The sequence below is a fragment of the Vicugna pacos genome, chromosome 6, assembly GCF_048564905.1.
Source record: "Vicugna pacos chromosome 6, VicPac4, whole genome shotgun sequence".
Taxonomy (NCBI): Eukaryota; Metazoa; Chordata; class Mammalia; order Artiodactyla; family Camelidae; genus Vicugna; species Vicugna pacos.
Window position 1 is genome coordinate 51,260,505 of NC_132992.1, and position 24,233 is coordinate 51,284,737.

At 34.6% G+C, this 24,233-nt stretch overlaps 1 long non-coding RNA gene across 1 annotated transcript in view; it reads left to right on the forward strand.

Moving 5' to 3' along the window:
- LOC140696915 (uncharacterized) overlaps positions 1-23,445 on the forward strand; it is a 187,593-nt gene extending 164,148 nt beyond the window's left edge. Inside the window, exon 7 of the long non-coding RNA XR_012073586.1 lies at positions 23,231-23,445. This is a non-coding gene — a long non-coding RNA (uncharacterized lncRNA). The remainder of the gene's footprint in view (positions 1-23,230) is intronic.
- The last annotated feature ends 788 nt before the right edge of the window (positions 23,446-24,233 follow it).

Sequence of the window (24,233 nt, forward strand, 5' to 3'; positions counted from 1 at the left end):
ACCGAGCCTTTGCTGCCAGCACAGTAGATAATCAATGAGGCACTACACAGATTTAATCATGTACTCAGAAGGAATTAAGTTAGGCTGATAGGGCTTGATTTTTGTAGCCTTAGACACATGTTACATATCTTGAAAATTTACCAGGATCTCATTTGCTCTTTTAGACTCCAACAGCAATAACAGTGGCAACATCAACATAGAAATAGCCCTCTCTCTCAAGACTCTTGAAGATAGTGATTAAAAGTTAAACTGACATGGATACTCTTTGTAGCCATGACATCTCTTATATCTATCGTCTGAAGTATGTGCGGTTGAGAGTGTTATTTTTAAACACCAGGCATATACTGTCTACTACTATGTGAAATCTTATGTGTATGTGGTAAGAACTCTTAATGTGAGATCTACCCTCTTAACAAGTTTGAAGTGTGCAACATGGAACTGTAAACTGTAGACAGTGTTGTAAGGCAGAGCTCTAGGACTTACTCATCTTGCGTAACTCAAAGTTTATACCCACTGAACAGCAACTGTCCATCTCCCTCTTCCCCAGCCTTCGGCAACCACCATTCTACTCTGTTGCTACCAGTCTATTTTTTAACTCCCATTAGTGAAATCATGCAGTATCTGTCCTACTGTAACTGGCTTATTTCACTTAGCATAACGTCTTTCAGGTTCATCCATATTGTTGCATATGGTGAGATCACATTTTCTTTATACATTCATCCACGGATGGACACTGGATATTTAGGTTGTTTCTACATCTTGGCTACTGTGACATGTTGAATTCTCAAAGATTAGTACTGGGACTTTGAAATGGTTTCAATCAGTTTTGAGAAAGCGAGGATTTTTTGTTTTAGATATTAACATTGCAGAGTATTTACATGGCACAGAAGACACTGTATACGTATGCAGACTGCCCTAGAGGCAGGCTGCCTGTGTTCAGAGCCTGACTCTGCCGCTTACAGGTGGGCAGGGTACTGAATCTCTCTGCCTCAAATGTCTACCCATAAATGTGGCTGAGAGTAGTTCTTATTCTATTATAGGAGTGTTGGGAGAATTAAGTTATCAGAAAGCATTTAGTAAAGTGATTTATTTATATACTGTTATTATCTTATTGATATTATTGTTAGTTCACAGATTCATTTCCTATTTTCCTAGATTGAAAAAAGATACAAAACCTAAAATCAAAATGCAGATTCATTTTCCACCAATAAACTTTGCAAAATAGAAATGCTGTTAAGGGGCATTACTATAGACATTTAAAAGCAGAGTTAAATTCAGATTGACCTGAGTTAAAGGCTCATTCTTATTTCTTACTGTTTGTGTGATCTTCAGCAAGTTACAATAACTTTCTGAACTTACATTTTTTTATTTATTAAACATAAAATTGTGATGTACATGTCATAAGGTTGCTGGGGAATTAAATAATTTAATGTTTGTAATAATTTAATATTGTATCATGCATGGAATATAGTAATTCCTCAATACTTTTTGGTTTCCATTGTTGTTTACCTATTAATTATCTTTTGATTATCTATTACCAAAACAGCAGAAAACTTGGTGTCTCAAAGTGGTGATTTATTTTTTCTCTCTCATGGTTCTGTGTCTTGACTGAGCTCCTTAGGGCAGTTCCTTCTTGGAGTCCCTCATGTAGTTCCAATTACTCAGCAGCTGGACTGGAATTATCTGAAGGGTCAACTGGGATGGACATCAAAGATGATTTCCTCTAGATTCATGCATGTCTTGTTCCTCATCTACAGTATCAGAAATAGCTTCTAGTAGCCAGACATCTCTTTCTCCGCTTGACTTTTCCACTTGGCAGCTTGAACTTCCTGCATCGTGGCTTTCTCAGGTTAGATGGACTTCTCAAATGTAGCCTGGCTTCCCACAGGATAAGTAACCTGAGACCAAGACATAAGCTATAACAATATTTTAAACCAGCTATTGAAACCATACAGCATCACGTGGACTGCATTCTTTTTGACAGAAATGAGTCATTGAACCATCCTGGATTCAAGGGGAGGAAACTTTCCAAAAGTGAAAAGTAGGAGGTGTGATTCATGATGGGTGGGTGATCTTGGAAGTAGAGCTGCAACATTATTATCTCTGTAATCATCAGTATCATCATCATCCACATGGTACTCACTGTCGTCATCTCTTTTTTTTTTTTCTCCGATCATGTCTCCTTGATTTAATTACAGCTTGTTTTAATCTTTTCAGGGAAAACAAACAGGAAAATGTTAGTACCCTTACACTATCAATTGCCTTTAGCCAGAATATTCTACTTTTGAGACCTAGTCTTAGGGAATAATCCAAAAGAATGAAAATAATTTTTTTGTACAGACATTTGTCTTTCAGACAGATAAAGCTGAAAAAAATGAGAACAGCTCAATAAAAAAATTAAGCAAATTAACACATTTATTTAAGAAAAGTGTTAACCAAACATTAAAACTGTTAAAGGGTGTTTTAAAATAGCATCTGCTTATATTATCACACTATATACATATATTATATATGTACATTATATATATACATTCAGAACCAATAAAGAAAAATAAACAGTGAAGCATACTGGAGGAAAATAGCCAATATATCAATCTTGGTAAATTATTTAGTGGAATTTTCAATTCCCAGTTCCATCTTATTTTGGGGCCAAATCATCTGTCCCTTCAAATCTTACAAGACTGCCATTCAGATCTCTCTTCCTACACTATTTCCATCTCATTCTCAATACTTCAGCTGTGCTAAATTTCTTGTAGAGTTTTGAATGCACCTTGTTGGCTTAATCTCAGTAGCAGAGATCTTCAGTGCCCACTTCAAATCCCTTGGCTCATTTCTAATTTCACCTGCAGATGCTGTGGACAGTTTTGTGAGAATTCATCTGTCACTGTCAATACATCAGTCATAAATGGCTCATCTTTACGCTTTAAGCCTTTTTCTAGTGCCATGGGTGCCATCTTAGGCCACAAACAAGCACAGCCAGAAAATTCGGGAATCAAACAGTTCTGCAGCAACTCCCAGTCACTGGGGTCCTAAGAAGGCATTCTGTTCTTTCCTAAGAAGGTCCTGGCAGAATCAGACTCCTATTTCTTATAGCAGTGACTTGATCACTGCATCCTAGTATCATCTCTCTCATTCTATACCTTGCTCCTTCATCTTGGACCACATTGCAAGTATTGTACTTCCTCAGAATTCCTTATCTCAGTCTATTTCTTGGGGAATCCCAATCTGTAACTTGTTCCCATGCTTTAGGCATGCTATCCTCTCTGCTAAGTGTGATGGTTCATTGCTGAAACACAACCTTACCCCTAACTTCCATGGAACGTTGATTTATCCTTAAGAACTCAGCCCCAAGTAAACTTTTCCAGTGAGGCTTTTCCTGGTACCAAGGAGGCTCAGTATTCCCCTCCCTTGTGCCAGGACAAAAACACTTGCGTTACAAGATTTATTACATTCATTGTAATTACGTGCTTTCATATTTGAGTATTTTAGCAGACTGTGAGCTTCTGAGGGCAGTGACTTTTATTGTACCCATGTTTGTATGTTAGCATTTGATAGTTGGCATATAATTAAGTACTTGGTAGCATCATTTGAACAGATGACTGAATTGATAGCAGAATTCTAATACCATTGAGGATTAAGTCTACTTTTATGCCAGGTTGAGGAGGATGGCTAGTAACATATTACTTTAAAATTCAGTATCCCATGTCTTCAACTGTAGTGTAGATTATTCTCTCTGTATGTTTTCTTATAGCATCAGCCATAAAAATTCCTTAAAAATTATCAAAGTTATATGATTTTAAAAGAACTATACATCCATATGGCACACATACTCTTGAGTGACCCATCAATGAAAAATTCTTTTATAATCTCCTTCCCTTGAGTATTGCAGAATTCTTAAATTATTTCTAACAACAACAACAAAAAAAGGCAAAGGTGATGTGATACCACTCTCTCGATTAGGTTACATTGTACAGTGAAGGTAATGGGATGTCATGACCATGGTTATATCACATTAGGTAAAACTCCTTAGGAGTTAGAGAATTTGCTCTGAAGAAGCAAAGAGCTATTGTGTGAACTACATATGGAAAAGGCCACGTGGCAGGGAATTACAAATGTGGGATCTGAGGGTGACTTCCAACAAGTAGCCAGGAAGAACTGGGAACCCTTAGACATACAGCCACAAAAAAGTGTATTCTGCCAGTAATCTTAATGACATGGAAATGAGTTCTTCCCCAATGAAGACATCAGATAAGAACATAACCTAGCTGACACTTTGACTGCAGCCTTAGAAGACTCTGAGCAGAGGATGATCCTAACTTTCGACCCGTGGAAATTGTTAGATAATAAAAATACGTTGTTTTCAGTCATTAAGTGATATTTTCACCTCAATAGAATACTAATACAATGCAGTTTTAGAAACTGGAATTAAAACATTATACTAAAAATTTATTACCTTTGCTGTATTTGTGACCCAAATATTTTTTTATAAAGCATTAAATTGAAGATCCCAGACTTAATGAAGTTACAACTCAACTAGTAGAATTTTGTGAGGTAGAGATGCAAATAACTTCTATCCAGGACAACAGATAATACCAAAATTTACAGTTCATGGTTCTATTTGACGTAACAGTTGCATTTAACTCATCTGTCTTATCCGGCATTTCTTTATTAAATTGTGTATCTATACCTCTACTTCTATTTCTACTTCTTGGCTTGCTTACTTTCCATCTGTTCATCTATGTATGATTTGTCAAATACTCTTTGGACCAGTTTTAATCTCTTCTGGTTCTACCAGTAATTAGCAAGTTAAATAAAATATGTAAAATTTAAAATATGTAAATTCTCACTTTCTATTTACATAGGAGTCATGTTACTGAACCTTTTGAAAAATAGAGTTTAGCACTTTTGTAGGTCATCCACTGAAATATGCAAGTGGCCCCATCTGATGAGGGCAGGTAAACTACCTTGCTGGAGGAGTGCATGCACTTAACGGGCTGTTCAAGCTTTTTTTTTTTTTTTTTTGGCTTACTGCTTAAAACCTGAGTTCGGTAGTACTTTAAGTCTGCTGACTCTGGGAATATCAAAGTTTGTTTGCTTTTTGACTGATATTATGGGGGAGTTTTGTTTGTTTCTGAATCATGCAGATGAAAAAGTTATTTTCCACTGTTAGGGGAACTATGAGTGCAAACTGAGCCTTATGGATGACTTCGGTGATCTCTGTCAGATAATGGAGATCAATCTCCTGTCACATGAAAGATGACAGAGAATCAAGTCTGTATTTATTCTTTGTGTGTTTGTTTGTCTATTTGTGAGTTCAAAGAACTGGGAATTTTCTGCCTGCTGGCAAGGAGAGCAGTTCTTTGAGGTCATGACTAGGTTTATCTTTTATCTGTGGCTGAAACTGAAGTTCTAAGTTGTAAGCTCTCTCTCCATGTCGTAGGTCTGTCTTTTAGGAAAACCTTAATCTTTATTTAGGGGAATGTGAAGCATTTTGCTATTTGTGGTGTGTACTAATAAATTAGATCATTAAATCTTTTAAATTAAATGAGTGCTATTCGTATTGACTTATGCAGTGTTTCCAAAATTCACAGGAATGAAGAAAAATATTGTAAAATGCTTGACTTAAAAAAAAACCTTCTTACTGAAACTGTTTTCTCAAACATTTAATAAGTCCAGATTAGCATAATTAAGATGTATGTTGGACAACTTGAAATGGTTTAATAGTTTTGGTCTAAGAAAGCAAAAAGAAGCAGCATTATTTTTTTTCTACTTTATCATTTTTAAGTATAGCACAAGAATGCATCTTATTTTTATAAGATATAGATTTGTTTTATCAAAGTGTCCTCTTCAGTCTGAACTTCCTAAATATCTTATATAGGTTTGCTTATCAAATGAGCTGACATTACTCATCTACATAATATTTAAGAATTTTAAAAGGTAAATAGTGTTCAACAAATTTGAATAACAATTCTGATAAACATTTTTATAGCAGTAATTATATGTATTGTGTGTTAGCTCAAACATTACTTCTAAGATTTTAAGTAACCTAAAGTATGATTAAATATTAAGTAAAGTTGATATTCTGATATTCTTTGGGCATTTGTTCATTTTCTTCCTAATAGTGAATACTAAAACACTGACTACCAAGCATAATTTTACACATTTTGCTTCCTATTCTTATGTGTTTCAAGAGACTATATCTTTGGATCATATTAATTAAGATGTTCATTTTGCCACCTTAAAAAGATACTCAAAGAAATGTATGTGGCAGTAGAAAATTATTACATGTCTTCATGAATTTTGATAATCTGCTAACATCCTTGAATATGATAGACATTTCCCAGTGAACCACCACCAGGCATTTTATTTTAAATTGTTATTTTTTTTGATTAAAAGGAATAATTAGTATGAATAATTGAGATTATCCTGGGGAAAATGGTGATTGAGAAGCATAAAGCATAAATACGTAGATAAGTTAATAAAATTTGTGGGTTTTTTGGTCAGTATATAAAAGGAGTAGTTTTAAAGTATCTAGTTATTCCATAATTTGAAAGATGATAGTGAAAGCAAAACGTGAATGATTATGAAAATGTTTGCAGTGCATGCAGAAAGGGGAGTTTTACTTGTCATCATTTATAATATCTGCAAATACTGGATCTGTAAAGACACAAAGGGCTGTGTAAATATTTTTGCCAAAGTTGGCTCAGTTTGATGTGTTTATTTTAGAAATGCTGTGAAGCACTGACTGCCAAATATGAACGCCAAACTGGAATTTGGCTTTCTGTGCTATTAACATGATAAATGATCATCTTTTACCTTCTGTGCAATCTGCCCAGTTAGCAGAGATTCCATGACCAACAGATGATTTCATCTTCTTTGAGATGACTTTATCACTCCCTTTGTTATTAAATATAGAACAAAATTTCCTCACATGTGAAGGAACTACATAAGCTTCCTTAAAATCGTGTTGCCCTGGCACCCATGTTTCTACCTGAACCCACTGGCCAAATGTCTTATGATAAATCTTTTGATTTTGCTGTTTCAAGATCAGGCCCACCATGTGTAAAAAAAAAATTATAAGGAAAAAACTTTGTACCTGAAATTAGCTTTTACGTTTCCCGGAAAGCCCCTGGAAAATCATGTAGGTCTGTTCTCTCACTTTATAAAAAGGGACACTAGAAATAGGCTTGATTCTTATGCTCCGTATGTTTTAATTAGCCCAGTGCAATTGTAAGACCTGCATAGGAACTGTCAAATCAGAAAGAATGCTTGGGCCACCCCAGCGAAGCTCTGGGTTCCATCCCCTGTACCTCCATTTAAAAAACAAAACAAACAAACAAACAAACCTATCTTTCTATTTACCAGCATATAATTGGACAAATTCATTATGTAGCTAAGGCCATACTGGAAGCATTGTATTTGAGAATGAGTCTTATATAACCAGGCACGGCCAGCCCACTATTAAGAAACCACAGTTGACTTTATATGAGGAGCTGGTGTATTCAGCCCATACTCACCTAGGATCTTGTGAAATTCTTTGCCGTGTAACATATAGAAATGCTACTCTGTTGACTCCCATAGCTCTGACCTGATACCTGATTTGCTGAGTCCCGTTTTCACAAGTGATGAGAGAAGTTATTTCATGGCATGTAAGAGATACTAGCGTATTTGGGGGAACCTCAAGAAAAGAGGAATTTACCTAAATTTGTGAGTACTGCACATGAAATCTGGCAAAGTAGGTTTCTTGGGATTGGTTTTCCAGCTTTGGAATAGAAGCACAAACAAGAAAGGTGTTTCCAAGCCCCGTCTGAAATTCAGCATACAAATTTCCAGACAAAAGTTAATTTTCTGGCATTTGTACTTCCTTAATATGAATGGCTCTAGATTTATAGACCAAACTCAAGAAACCTTGTGTGGTTAATAAATACTCTTGCAACATCTATGTAAATAATTAGGTCAAATCAAAACCCATAAACCTTTTTGTGAACAAGAATAGTCTTTGGAGATTGCTTAATGATAACAAGATAATAAAAAGTAAAAACAAATCTGAAATCTAAATGAGGAAAAAAGCGTCTTTTTCAATGTTGTATGTTGAAAGGCAATTCAAGGATTGTCTTGGAGAATGACTTAGTGTGACATTGTTTACTGCTCAGTTATAGTTCGAGACTTAGTAATGCTACAAACTAATTTTATAAAGGTTTCTCCAGTAAAGATACAATTAATTCCTGTCAGGTGGTTCAAGTAATCCCAATGGTTATAGATCATAGCCTTGTTGAATTTTAACCAGTTTCATATCTAAGGGAGCAGTCATATCCTAAAAATTCTTCATTTATTTATTAAATTTCAAATCTCACAGTTTTCATTTTTTAATTAGTTGAATAAATTTTAACATGAGTCCATTTGTACAAGAGAGATGATTCTTAGTCTTTTGAAAATTACAGTTTAATACAATATTAATATTATATATATGGAACTAAAAAAAGAGGAAAATTTATTAAACCCCGAAATTATGCCTGCTCTCAACACTGGCAATCAGTGGAATGTGATTTTAGACATTTGTCTAGCTGTATGTCTCTGTTAGGTATATAATGAAGGTACTCAAGGGAAAGATAAGTGCATCTGGAAAATTTCCTATTAAAACATTTTTAGGGAAAATAATTTTTGTAGGAAACAATTTTTCTGGTAAATGCTTTAGCTCACAAGTATATGAAGTGATACATTTTCAGGTGATTTATATTTAATTTAAACTTTTCTGCTTTATGCTTGAGAAGATTTTATTTTATTCTCTGAAATTTTAGTTTTCTGGAGATACTTGGGAAAATATTAGAAATTTAAAAACTAGCATACAAATGCATATTTTTATTATTATTTTATCTTACTAAGTTGATAATGGAGACCTTTCTTTATAGTAATATGCTCTATTTTTCCATTACCTTTCTGGTGTATTGATGTTATGCACAGAGTTCAGTTACTATGATGGCTTGTCATTAATTCCAGGTCTATTTCCAAATACCCAAGAAAAAAATTTTCAGCTAATCCCAAAAGACTTTTATTTTAAGGATGAAGTGAACTTATCCTTTCTTAATCCTTGAACCTTTTGAAGAATTGCTATTTAAAAAATCATCATTTCCTCTTTTACCAATTTCATCTTTTGTCTTTGTCCTTTTTAATCTTGCATTATAAATTTTAACTGTGTCTACAATGATATTATTTCAGATGCCAAAGAAATATACATATGAGGATACTCATCTTCATTTTAATAATAAAGTATAAAAATAAAGCAATAAAGTTTTCATATTGACATTGGACAATGGCAAAAACATTATTCATTATTACTTATTCAATGCACTCAGTATTCACTAACTTCATAATTCTACACTTTTTTTTATAAGAAAAGAAAATTAAAGGATATCTTTTACCATCACAAGAAAAGAACCCTATTTCTCATAATCAATTGAGTATAATCCCCCTCTTAAGTTCATTTTCCATTCATAGAGATGAACCCTTTGAATGTCATAATTCCAGAGTATTTCTTTTCTTCTCTTTGTGAGAAAACAAGATATTTATTTTAACAATTATTTCAATATAATTACCAAAATTTCAAACTGAATCTTCAAATTAAAAAACAAAAAATGTCAGAACTTTTTTTTAGTAATGTTGACAGTAGCTTTCCCTGAAAAATATAAAACTATACTTTAGGAATATTAATACCACATTAATTTAATCTTATAAATGATGTTTTATTACAATGAAAAGTGTTATTAGAAAAAATATTTTTTGCAAGTTTTGTACTTCTAACAAAGCTGTACCTTTTATTTATAATAAACAACTTCATTACAAGAATATAACTTTACATTTTATAAAGGAATGTACTTATTATCTCAGTGAGGATTACACTGAGTTTCAAGGACAATTAAATTATTTTGAATATTGTTTTCATAGCTACAAAGTATCTCAGCTTGGTATTTTAATACAGTGTAGTATTTGAACCAATCTCTTGGCGACCATAGAAGACAGGAAACCTGCTGATGCATGTGATTGCTCTAACTTAAGGGGTTGGCAACCTTTAGTACTTACGCCAGATGGTGACACTGGGACATTTGGCCTGGTAACCAGCCTCTGGCAGTAGCTCACCCCCCTCCGTCTTTACTGCTATTTGGAGTTACTTCTACTCTTCCTGGCCACTGGCACAGGCATGATCAATACTGATCTTGGATCTCATGAAGTTATCATGGCCTCCAGGTCATTCTACCCTATCTGTTCTTAATACTATATAGCAAATAGAAGAAAAGATATTATGAATCCTGTGAAGGTTAGTTTTTAAAATATTTTTGTTCTACTGTAGAGTATTAAATGAGGCATCCAAACTCCAGTGTTTCATTGAGCAATATCTTCATCAAATGGCCACCCTGCCTTAGTGTGACAGCCACGGTGCTGGGGAACACACTGTATTCCGAGGCAGATTTCTTTTTTTTTTAATAGCTGAAGGCAAGAACGAGTAAAGAATTCAAGTTGGGCTTTAGGATTATGCAAGTCTTAGCTGTGGTGATGTATATGAAAACTTTTGCAGATGTAAAAATTTCATAAACTTGCTCATTGTAAAAATTAAATAGAATAAAAAGAGAAAGAATGACTTCAGCATTAGTCTAGGCTCATTTCCATTATTCTTTGCATTCATTAACCTATAAAAATGGACAAAGTAGATAATAGTGGAATTAAAAACTCACTGAGTACCTTTTAATGTCTGGTGTGCTGCATTCATTTCTTTCCATTAGCATGTCTCCAAACGAGTCTAGACGGTGGCACTTTGCCTGTACAGTTGCAGTAACTTCTCTATTTGTTGCCTCATTTTTCTCTGTATTGTTAAACAATCAAAATTTCTCATAAGCAAGTTTGAAATGATGAGGGAGAAAAGTCATTAATTTCACACAGGGGAACCAAACTTTTAAATAACAACAAAACCTCCAGAATCTTCCAACCAGAAAGAGCCACTGGAACCAATGGCACTTATCCCTCTGATTATTTTAAGGCAGTCAGCTGTTCTCACTCAACACAGTTTGGGTCAGTTTTTGATTTCCAAGGAAAAGGCTCCATACTCAATTGCAAAATACAGAAGCATTCTTATTTTATGCTGGTATCAAGTAGCATGGCTTTAAGAATGCCTCTTAAAAACTCCAGTTCCTATTATTTTGGAAGCATTTTAGACTTCTTTGTAATTCAAGAATGCTTTGCGGAAGATTTTGCCACTCTGGGTTTATCTTGACGTGTAGGCCTTTTAGAAATACAAAACTTTTTCTCCTTAGGAGTATCAAGCTCTCATAGGTTGAGAGACTTGATGTGTGCAAACAAGTATAGAACTAGACTGAAGGCAAAATGTCACGTTTATTTTCTTTTTCACTCTCTGACCCATTATCTACCCAAAAGTTAGAAGAATATTTATAGAATGCAAGTGGGATGATTGTTCTCATTCAAACATAGCAATGATGTTTTTGTACACTGGACATGTATTCCTCATCATGGTCTGCAGGGTATGGTATAGAATCTGGACATTGTACTTCTCCAACCTTAACTTAGAATGAAAATTGGAACCATCTAGAATAAAGCCACAATGCATAAGAGGACTAAGAAATGAAGACTGGCTCCATAAACATGATTTTACTATCCAGGGAATTCTTGCCCAGGAAGAAACATAACTTTGTTTCAAAAACATCTAGAACTAAAGAACAGGTTACTCAATTTGCCCCCCTCAGGGTAAAGGACTCCTTTATCAGACAGTGATTCTGGATTTCTCCGTAGCTGTTTATTCGTAGTGTATTTCAAACCCTCAACTCTCTGTTTCCCTCAACCCTGAATTTTTATATAAGAAATTTTGTCCATGATAATAAGCCCCCACATTGAAAGTTCTGCCTTAAATCAGACTGCAAGAATATAAAAAATACCTTGTCCTTAACATCGCCCTTCAGAGGTGCTAGGAAGAATCTGTCAAAGTCAGTGTCTCTCTATGTGGTGATTGATCAACAAGGCTCAGCTTAATCAGCAGGTCATTTTGGTGATCTTCTAGGAGGTTGCTCTTTAAGCTGCAGTTATCATGTCTTTTTTCATCTCTGGCTCTTCATCTTTCTGAATTATTCCCTTTCTTCAGCAGTCTGTTTAAATATTCTTTCCTCGGAGGGCTTCTCCTGCACTCCATCCACTTAGGACCTGCATCTTCCTTCTTTTTCTCTACTACAGAACTGTGTTCATTGTCTATAATTATTCATAATTTGAAGTGGTGGATTTGATTACCTAAATTGTTCACTGCTTGTTTTCTTCCACTGGATGTAATCATGAGGAACTTAGGGACTACCAGGCTATTCTCAGTAAAAAATCCTGAATGAATGTGGGAATAGATAGACAGACAGACAGACAGACAGACAGATAGATAAAACTAGCTGTAGTAGACAACTGAAGATACAAAATCAAGTGAGATACACAGTTCTTCCTCAAGAACTTCTCAGGGGTCAAATAAAGAATACATGGAATTTAATATCTGTTTAGTCTATGTACATGAGCGTTTCAAAGTAATGCAGATTAGAACAGTAATTGCTGGTTTGTGATGAAATAAACTTGACATATCACCTTCAGGCAGGAAAAAATGATGTGATTGAGAAAGGGAAAATATTAGCCAGAAAAAAAAAATCAAATAATCTAGCATGCTAAAGTCTGACTGGACTGTCATACTATCAGTGAAAAAAAGCCTGACCACCTTTATCCTATATTAAGGAAGCAGAGTCTCTAATTGTGTGGTGAGATACGGATGAGTTGGCACTGGGCTGTTAGTTATCAACTGACATAACAAATTATTACAAAATTTAGTTACTTTAAACAATAAACATTTACTAACTCAAACAATTTCTGCAAGTCTGGATTTAGGGGGTGATTCAGGTGGGTGGTTCTCTTGTTGGGGTTCTCGGATGATGTTTGCCAGGACTGCATGAAGATTTGACTAGAACTGGAGAATCCACTTACAGGATATATGTGTATATGAATGTATCTATACATACATATACATGTAAAAATCAACAAGTCAAACAGCATTTATTTGATTGGCTGTTTGCTGGAAATGTCTTAGCTGACATGAATCTCCCATAAGTTTTATCAGCTGATAAAGTCTTAGAGGAGTCTGTTAAGTCTGGTAAGTTTTCTGCGAAAATGTATGCTAATCCTTCAGTTTACTGGAGTAAACTGCAGGAAAATTCGCCAGGGAGAGCTACAAGGGACAATGTTTCCAATACTCAGGATACTTAGATCCTAAGAGAAATACTTCTGATAAACCACAGGGTGTCCTGCTGTGAATGTCTTCCTATTCAAGGCACTCACCAACCGTGTGTGATCAGCGCAAACTGGTGTGCTTGCTAGGAGAACAGCAGGAGTGTGTAGGAGACAGCAGGAGTGTGTGAAGAAAAACATTATGCGCTCTGCCCTACCACAGAGATGAAGATCAGAAGAAATGATCTAGAAAAAAATGACAGTGAAGAAATTTTTGTGTATTAGGTACATTAGCTCTCTCTCCCCGTCTTGAAGGAGTGGCCTTATCTGGGAGATGTCCTGTGGGATTCGGTAGTGCGACCCCACCTAGCCGCTAGAGCCAGGCATTCGAGGAGTTTTCCCTGCATACACCCTCTTGCTGTGGTGAGGCTGCTGCTGCAGCATCCTGGTGGGTGGGGGGACTGACCCCTGGCCTGGCTGGAAGGGCCACCAGGATAGCTGTGTGCATTGGTAGGGCAGCCCGTTGGTGACAACAGATTAGATGGAGAATTTCAGAATGGCACCTGCCAGCTGTGTCATCAGCAAGATAGCCTGAGATCTTAAAAATGGCTCCTCCTACTGACTTAGGGGGTGAGAAGTATCACAGCTGTTTTCTCCTCCTCTGGCAGACGCATCGAGATTAGTTAAGTGGGTCCCCTTCACTGTGGTCCATGGATTTTTCAATCTGGTGTTTTTGTGAGTTTACACATGGGCCCTTTAAGAGCAGGATTTCTGTTTCCTACAGTTCTGCAGTCTTCCTGGACATATTCCTTGTTGGTTTTCAAAGCCAGGTGCTTTGGGGGCCTGTCTCTCCTGTGCAGGTTCTACAGGCTGGGGTGCTTGACGCAGAGCTTGAGTCTCTTGCTCCTCAGGGGAAAGATCTGTGACGTTATGATCCTTCCTGGTTGTGAAACACTGTGGCTACTGTGTGGGTTTTTCCTTGGCGAGACAGGACCCCTGCCTCTCCCATCCACCTAGATGCTGTCCTTTTACTGTGTTTTGTGGAGGCTCTGTTCACTCAGTTTTCAGGTCTCTTTCTAAGGATATTATCCCGTCTATAATTGTAGATTTGTTGTGTCTCTGGGAGGAGGTGAGTTCAGGATTTTCCTAGGCTGCCATCGTCTTGAACTCTCCCTCTATGAATTACTCCTGTCTCTGGGAACACAGCTACTCTACTTTGAAATATCAAGTCACATTTGACCTTACAAAGGTGTTAAAATATTAGCTTCTTTTTTTTTCCTATTTCTCTGAGAGCAAACTTTTCCTCCTATGATTTGCCATAGATGAGAACATTCATGGATTTCACAGTGTCATGGAAGGTGTCATGGATTTGATATTATCATTTTTATGTGTATGTTTAAGTCCTCACTCCTCATAAAATTAAATGTGACCTTATTTGGAAATAGGGTATTAGTAGATATAATCAAGTTGAGTTCCTACTGGAGAACAGTGGATCTTTAATACAATGTAACTGGTGTCCTTATAAGAGAGGAGCAAAGACACAGACACAGAAGGAAGATAGTCATGTGAAGACAGGCAGAGTTTAGAGTTATGCTGCCACAAGCCAAGGAATGCCTAGGGCCACCAGAAGCTGGAAGAGGCACAGAAAGATCCTTCCCTAGAGGCTTCAGAGGAAACATGACCCTTCCAACACCTGATTTCAGTCTTTTAGATTCCAGAACAATAAGACAGTAAGTTGCTATTGTTTTTAAGCCATCTAGTTGTGGTAAGCAGTTAGGACCACCCTAATAGATTAAGACAAAAGGTCTCATTGTTCCTTGGAATTAAAATAATTTGGTTGCTTTGCAACTTCAGGTCTTTGATGGTCACCAAAAAGTTAAAATTTGAAGTTTACTTGCATTTTTCTCATTATTGTGTAGGAATTATATTCTTTGCAGTGCTCTACCTTATGAACAAGCTTGCCTTCCTTCTTGAAAATAATTTCCTGGATATATATTCCCATGTGAAAAGGATTTCCTTGTTTATCCTTGACTCTGTCACCCCATTGTGCTTTGGCTTGCGTTGTTTCTGACAAGGCTAATGTCATTCTTAGCTTTGCTTTTTTGTATATAATACATCATTTTTTTTTTTTGCTTTTGCTTTCTTTATCTTTTAATATAAAAACTAATTTATCACTGGTTTTTAGCAAATAGACAATAATGTACCCTGGTATGGTTTCCTTGTTATGTCCTTTGGCCGAGAAATGATCTGTTGAAAATGAGAAAGAGAATTCATTAGGTTCACCTTGTTAGTTTACCTTCTGTCATGGATTAATGTCTTTTACTATGGGTGATCCAGTTTTATATATTTTCAAATTGATTCATGTATTTTGTTTAAGTGTCATTTGTTAAAAGAAGGAGGATAAAATTAATCTTTTTAATTTTGTCTTTGCCATCACAAACTTACAATATATACTTGATATAATTCTTTAAATTTGAGTTGCTCTGATAACTATTATAAAATGGAACATTTTTCATATTAAGAATTATTTATTGATAGCTTCTATTTATATACTTGTACTTAGTAAATTATTTTCTTTTGCCACTTTTAAACATTTTGGTTTTGAATATGCAAGTAATGGAGGACTACTTGTAGTCCTTGTAAGCTTTAAATCTAATACAAAACCACATATTATATATATATATAAATAATAAAGCCAGATATTCACTACTTGCCCATATAATTCTATTAAATGTATAGCAACTTATGTTATTGAGCACATTGCCAGATGTTGAGACATATATTGTTATAGACAACAGCTTATAAAGGAATAAATGAAAAACAATATGAATTAACTTATTAATATGAATTAACTGCCTCTCCCATCTGGGAAGCTAGAGAATCGATACTGGCATGAATGTTGGTACTCAGTGGCTTCGTTTCTCCAATATTGCTTACCAGACATCAGCCCAGAGTTGTAAGATATTGTCTTGGTCCAAACCTCATAGGAGGACATCTACTTGTTGGAAAATAATTAAAAGAGATGCAAATGAGTCTAAAGATGTAGTTTATTTCCAATCTCTCCTGATAAAAACTAGAATGGAGGGCAACTTTATGCCTAGTCCAGAAAATCCAGGAAAATTCAGAATATCCAGAATCAGTGTATCATGGTAATTTTATTCCCATGTAATTTATTTAGAAATATATATGAATTATAATTTATTTAATGGTCATTTCTTTTGCTCCTAGAACTCACATTTCTAGACAATTTTTCTCACAGAATTTGGTCATGTATCATATATATTTATAGTTTAAAGCTTTGTATTAATTATGCATTTATATTTCTCTACAACAGATTTATGCATATAGAATGAATTTTAATATATAGGCATTACCGTGATGCTTTAGAGCATTATACTGAATAATTATTCTGAATTATGTTGTTATTATAGTTGTTATTGAGTTCATATTTAATCCAAGCAACAAAATATATTTTTATTTTGAAATATAATTTTCAAATCAAATAATATTATATAAGGGAAGCATCTATAATGGGGTAGATAGATCTTTGTAAAAACTATTCTGTGTACCCATGATTTAGTATTTTTAAATGTTAGAATAAAACATTATTCAGCGATTCTTAATAACAAAATGACAAAAAGATATGGGCACTTTTATGAGTGGGGATTATGGAAGGTGCATTCATGATTGTTGATTAGTACATTATTTCAGTAAAATCCACAACAGCGGAACCTCAACATATTCTTACTAAATTAATCTAAATCCAATAAACTCATGGTGAGAATGAATAAAAGTGAGGAGAAATAGTCCAAGAATGACAATGATAAGGAGCCTTGTTCCAAAAGGAAATTCACATTTCAATAAACTTGTGGGGAAAGCTATGAAAATATGCCCCCTATTACTCAGAAAACAAGTTGAAGAAAATATATTCCCTTATACTTGAAAATGCAGTTATCATATTTTGGATTTAAGTATGGATTTTTAAGCCACCTCGTCCTTTAAATATGAAGCACAGGTACGGGTGAATAAAAGTGTACATTAAGATTTTTCTCATTAGTAAGAATAGTGAACATTCAGAAATGTTAGCAGTTTGTTATTTCCCCATATGCTTTTTACAAATTTTGAATATTCAGATATTGACATGGAGAGATACTGTCTTCATCATCATCATGCATTTGTTACCTGATTGACATAATTTGCTGACACCTGCAACTCTACTGGATTTATTGGAGCCTCCTATGAGACACACTGCTTTGTCTCATAGGAGCAATGCATTGTTTTACAACGGAGGATAGAACAGAGAAGTTCATTAATACTAAAAAATGTCTTTTACCTCTCATGACCATGGAGAATGATAGAGTGTTTGCAAAATAAGAAAATGGATTAATGCTGATTTTCACAGTAAAGCCCTTTTCATTTTATGGCTTACTTTCCTATTGTATGTAGGAAAGCACTTGTAGAAAATAAAGTAGGTTAATTCATGTCAAGAACAGTAGATGATACATACTTCTCAAAACAAAAGACTTAAAATGAAAAAAAAATCTCATTAAGTTTGTGTTTTCATCAGAGATTAATGGATATCTAGGTTTTTCAATGTGCTTCCTAATCTCAAGAAAATCACTAGACAAAATTCTATTTTGTTATAGTACTAGGATTTGCTGCCAGTTTCTAGGTTACATCAGGAAATTCTTAACTCTAGAATACAATAGTTTTAGTATTTTAATCATTCTGTGTAAGTGAGAACAAAATTCAGAAATTACAGAAAGAATACTTTCTGTTTTGATCTATCCATAAACTTTCCCTTCTATTTATAAGTACACTGCTATTTTTGGCACATGGACAAATATATTTCAGTTCTGTAGCCTTTTGTTTTCTAATTGAAGTGCCATCAGTTACAATGTGTCAATTTCTGGTGTATAGCACAATGTCACAGTCATGCATATACATATGTATATTTGTTTTCATTAAAGGTTATTACAAGATACTGAATATAGTTCTCTGTGCTATACAGCTGTAGCCTTTTAATCTTAGAAGTGGACTTTTAAAACATGTAGCAGCTGAAAGCTTCATTGTGTAGCCTCATGCATAATCACATAATCCATTGGCAGAGACACAGAAGTGGAATTAAAATAGTATTTTGTAGGGTTAATTTGGTTTCTGGTAAATGCTGAAAATTATAACTAGGTTTTTAAGGACTATTTTAAGACTACAATTGTATATGATTGAAATAAATTCTTTACCCACATACAATGCAAATACCTTATTATCCTAATGAAAGAAATGGTCACATCTTATTTACTAAGAAGAAAAAAATTTTTTTTCTTCAGATTCATAATGGAATTTGAGTGCTATATGTACTGTCACACAGTGTCAGTGCACTCAGGTGCATGTCCAAGAGTCAGAGTGAAGCCATCTTCATATTTTGCCTTTTTTCCTCCATTTCTCTGCCCCTCTCTGTCTCTTTTTGTCTCTCATCTCTCTCTCCCTCCCTCCCTCTTTCTGCCTTTATGGTTTTCTTATATGATTAATAGCAAAGAATGTTTGAAAAATATGTGATGGTATATAAAAATTCAAAAAATATAAAAAAGTATATATGTTTTAAAAATTCTCCCTCTTCCAAACCCCAAATGTGAGCCTTGACTCATCCTCCTACTTTCCTCCCCCAGGAAGTAACCACTGACAAACACGTATCATACGAAGTTCCAAAAGATTTATCTGAAAATACCAATATGCCTACGTGTGTACTTATTGATATTTTTTAGTATATATAACCGGCTTTTTCTCTTCATCTTTCTGCTCATCTTTAAATGTTTGATATCAATACACACATACTATATATATGTGTGTGTGTGTGTGTATGTGTGTGTGTATATCTATATATACACACACATACACACACACACACACACATATATACACGTTAACTCATGTTTGTATAGAAGTCTCTATTTTGAGTATATCACAACTACTTTTATATTGATGGACCTTTAGATTATTTTTCAATGTTGTGCTGTTACAGAAAATTCTGAAAAGAAGCTTGTGTGTGTGTGTGTCTTGGCACTCGTGAGAGTATATATGAGTAAATTTAAAGCGTCCTAAATATTCTGATAAATGAGTTTGTATGCTTTTCATCATTATTTTTCTATCAGTTTACATTCCTTCAAAAGTATGTATTTTTATTTATTTTAATTTTTAAATTTATTGAAGGGGACTTTGAGATACTGTGAGTTGGTAATGATCATAATTTTGTGCTCCTGAGTCATATGCCTGCCCTGAGTCATTCGTGGCAATGAATTAGTAAATGACAAAATAGTGTATGATGTTCATACCTCACTGCACTTATCAGGCAAGAGTATAAAAATAGATCTAGTCCATCGCTCAGATGTTCTGACATTGGATGGAAAATGACAAGTAGAAATGCCTGTTATTTTACTGTGGATGAGTAGCTGTTGATGTTCAGATGGATATCTGTCCAGAACTTCTGCAGAGATCATGTTTATTGACGTATAGAAATTCACTGAAGGCAACAGAAACTGAAATGAGGGATTTATTATATGTAGGTTTTTATTCAGTTAAACTCAAGACTTCAGCTAAGGCTTGGGCGCAGGCTAGATTCGCAGCCTAGGATGCTGCAAGTTCTTTTATTCAGCCCCTAATCTTTGCTCCTCTCTGAGTGTTGGTTTTGTTGATCTCTTTCCATATAGAACATCTTTCTCTATTTTCCAGACCACATAGTAAATGGTCTTTCAGAGATCTCACAAGTTCACATATTACAGATATAATTGCAGAATAAATTTCTCTTTCTCAGAAGACATTTTGAGGAAGATTTAATTGGTCCAGACTGGCAAGGTGCCCATGGCTGCCTAGATCAATCAACTGTGATTGGGATAAGAGGGAAGTTCTATGATCCATAAACAGCATCCCTGAAATGAATCCTGAGGATTTCGGTGGAGAGATATCTAAAAAGGGGAGTTAATTTTCTGCTAGGAAATAATTCAATATATGCCTTCTGTAAATGTTTAATTTTTAACAACAACTTCAGAAATATGGAAATAAATAGTTGTATCTTTTCAATTAATAATATATCCTTAACATATTTCTGTCTCGATTTATAGATTTTACATCATTTTATTAACCACGTAGTATTTTACTGCATGAATATGTCACATTATTTAATCAGTTCTATATTTGGTATTTGGGGTACTTAAAATTTACATCCTTGTAGGTAATGGTTGTATCTAGCCATGATTATTTCCTTAAGATATAGAAACAGATGGTAAAACTGCTAGATCAAAGCATACACATATTTTCACAAATTTTTGTATTATAAAATATCTCCCTTCCAACAGAAACGTATTTAGTAGAGTACCTCCTATTCCCGTCCGACAGACAAACAATATTATAAGAAATCCCTTGGTCTTAATATAATATACCTTTTGCAATATCTATTTAATGAAGACATTTTCCTTAATATTTGGCCTAGAAAAACTTGTGTTAGTTTTCTCAGAATCTAGAAAAGAGATATTTTCCCTTGATTGTCTGTTCTACTCTTGAAGTTCCATAGTTATATAACTATTTGGATAAAATGTGTGCAACATTCAAATAATTGGACTTTTCTTTTGCTATACTTCCCAAGGTGATGAAAATATAAAAATAAACTTTCTCTCTGCCTTACTGTTTATCCATTAGAGACAAAATGACTTTTACAAGCTTTTTGACTTGTTAAACATCTTTGTTTAAATACACAAAAGCAGTTAATCATTCATGTATGCCTTACTGGTCACAGAGATAACTTTTGTAGCAAAGACTGAATCAGATTTATTAACTCTTGCATTTGCATTGTTTTATCTGGAAATATGTTCTTTCAAACTATTGATTTTAACAACCTGGTACGTTTTATTGTGGAACTGGTCTAGAAAAGAGTGAGACTAAATGAATATAGCACTGGTAATTTAATAGAAACTTTGGCAAGTTGGTTTAGTGTTATGCTGAAATTTTCCCTATTTTCTGAAATGTTGTTATTTCAAATTTATCAATAAAAGTAGCAAGATAGCAATTCATTGAACCCTGCAACATGTATGTAAAAATCATTTGGTGTAAATGATTATATGGGAGGTGATTAATTTCATCTGAAGAAAGTTGCTAACATTTTAAAAATCCATACTGTTATTACTCCTTGATAGCAAAATATTAGTAATGGTTATTATTCCATTAAAATAGATATTTTAAGATTCAAAACTGAGAATGTCATAGAATTTTGAGTAGTAAGATTCACAGTGGGCTAGCAGATATACTATACATTTCAATTACTACATTTCCAAAGATTTTAAATTCAAAGTCAATTTTATGTGTAACTATGATATTCTAATTCTTATTGGCTTGGTGTCATAAAATACTTAAATGATTTTTTTTTCAAAACCTTCATGAACTTAAACCTCCCTTCAGAATTCCAAATACAATATTCCAGACTTTTCTGGGGTCTTCATAAAGATAATAGGCATTTATTTACATGGTGACATTTTGAGAGTTTTCCAAGAAGGCTCCCTTGTACATTTTTGAGAGTTTTCCAAGAAGGCTCTAGAAAGAATTTGCTTTGTTGTAAGCTAGAATTTTTACTTTGTGTAACATCTGAGTAAATTGCTTTAACTTACAAGATATATCTAAACCCCAAACCTCAGTGAACTCACCTTATAGACATCTTGTGCCTGACCTTTTTTAGTGAAGAAGGTAGCTTATTAAATGAATTCAGAAAAAAATTCTAATACTAGGGTTTGGTAGGGTTTTCTAATACTAGGTCTAATGCTGACTGTTTGAGATTTTTTATTCTCCTCTAACTAAAAAATATATAGCATGTGCATTTGTCTTCTTTCTGTATCTTCCTGAACGTGTTTATTGGTGGTTTTGTACATGTGCATGCGTGTATGTGTGTGGAGAGGCACCAGCAGTGAAACTATTGGTTGAAAACTATTGCTGTTGGAAGAAGTTTAGGTTTTATCACCCATGCTTTTCTGTAAGACAGAAATGTTAATATTCACTCTGGTCTTTTGTTGCTTTTCCAAGATGAAAAATGACTGGTAATGTGTTGGCTAATTTAATATAATCTTTATGCGTCATGTGATTCATCCCTACTGAGACCAGTAAATCCATTGCAAACAGGGCTGGGCTCACCTCCAGACAGTTATTGTACCCCTTTGCCAAGTAGCAAGTAAGAGAAACTGGAGAGTGAGGAAGAAATCAAAAGTTGTTTTACCATTATAATTAATTCTTGTGTCTGAATAAATCAGGAGTTGGTCAGACATTAGGATGAAGAGGACTCTGTCATACCACGGTTCGCTAATAATCATAATTCTGTGATTCTGAGTCATAGTGCCTGCCCTGAGTCACTCATGGCCAAAAATTAGTAAATGACAAAACAGTATGTAATGTTTGTACTTCACTGCACTATCAGGAAAGCATCTAAAATAGAATCTGGTCCATCACTCAAATGTTCTAAAATTGAATGGAGAGAAATTAGTGTTTATTTCATCATTTATTATTTGTGATTTAAAATGCTAAGTAATAGGGAAGATACCACCCCCACATTTTATATGACACACATATTTTATATAAGACCTATTTAAAGAAATTATACTCACACTAAAAAACTTCCTGATACTTTTTACAACTTTTTAATCAGAAAGACAGGATTTTCCCATTTGATATACATGCTGGTTTCAGTGTACCATGGAAGCAAATAAGAAAACTTCAACAAAGGAGGCAAGAATATACAGTGGAATAAAGACAGTCTTTTCAGCACATGGTGTTGGGAAAACTGGACAGCAGCATGTAAATCAATGAAGCTAGAACACTCCCTTACACCATACACAAAAAATAAACTCAAAATGGATCAAAGACTTAAACATAAGACAAGATACAACAAATCTCCTATAAGAAAATAGAGGCAAAGCATTATCTGACATACATCTCAAAAATGTTCTCCTAGGGCAGTCTACTGAAGCAATAGAAAAAAAAGCAAGAATAAACAAATGGGACCTAATTAAACTTACAAGCTTCTGCACAGCAAAGGAAACCATAAGTAAGACAAAACGACAACCTACAGAATGGGAGAAAATTTTTGCAAATGATGAAACTGACAAAGGCTTGATCTCCAGAATGTATAAGCAGCTCATATGACTTAATAAGAAAAAAAAAACCCAGTCCAAAAATGGGCAGGAGACCTAAACAAGCAATTCTCCAAGGAAAACATACAAATGATCAATAGACACATGAAAAAATGGTCTGTATCATTAATTATCAGAGAAATGCAAATCAAAACTGCAATGAGGTATCACCTCACACCAGTCAGAATGTCCATCATTCAAAAGTCCACAAATGACAAATGCTGGAGAGGCTGTGGAGAGAAGGGAACCCTCCTACACTGCTGGTGGGAATGCAGTTTAGTGCAGCCACTGTGGAAAACAGTATAGAGATTCCTCAAAAGACTAGGAATAGACTTACCATATGACTCAGTAATCCTGCTCCTGGGAATATATCCAGAAGGAACCCTACTTCAAAAAGACACCTGCTCCCCAGTGTTCATAGGAGCACTATTTACAATAGCCAAGACATGGAAACAGACTAAATGTCCATCAACAGATGACTGGATAAGGAAGATGTGGTGTATTTATACAATGGAATACTATTCAGCCATAAAAATGACAACCTAACGCCATTTGCAGCAACACAGATGTCCCTGGAGAATGTCATTCTAAGTGAAGTAAGCCAGAAAGAGAAAGAAAAATACCGTATGAGATTGGTTATATGCAGAATCTAAAAAAATAAATAAATACAAAACAGAAACAGACTCATAGACATAGAATACAAACTTGTGGTTGCCAAGGGAGAGGGGGGTGGGAAGGGATAGACTGGGAGTTCAAAATACTGTAGATACTGACAGGCATACGTAGAATAGATAAACAAGATTATACTGCATAGCACAGGGAAAT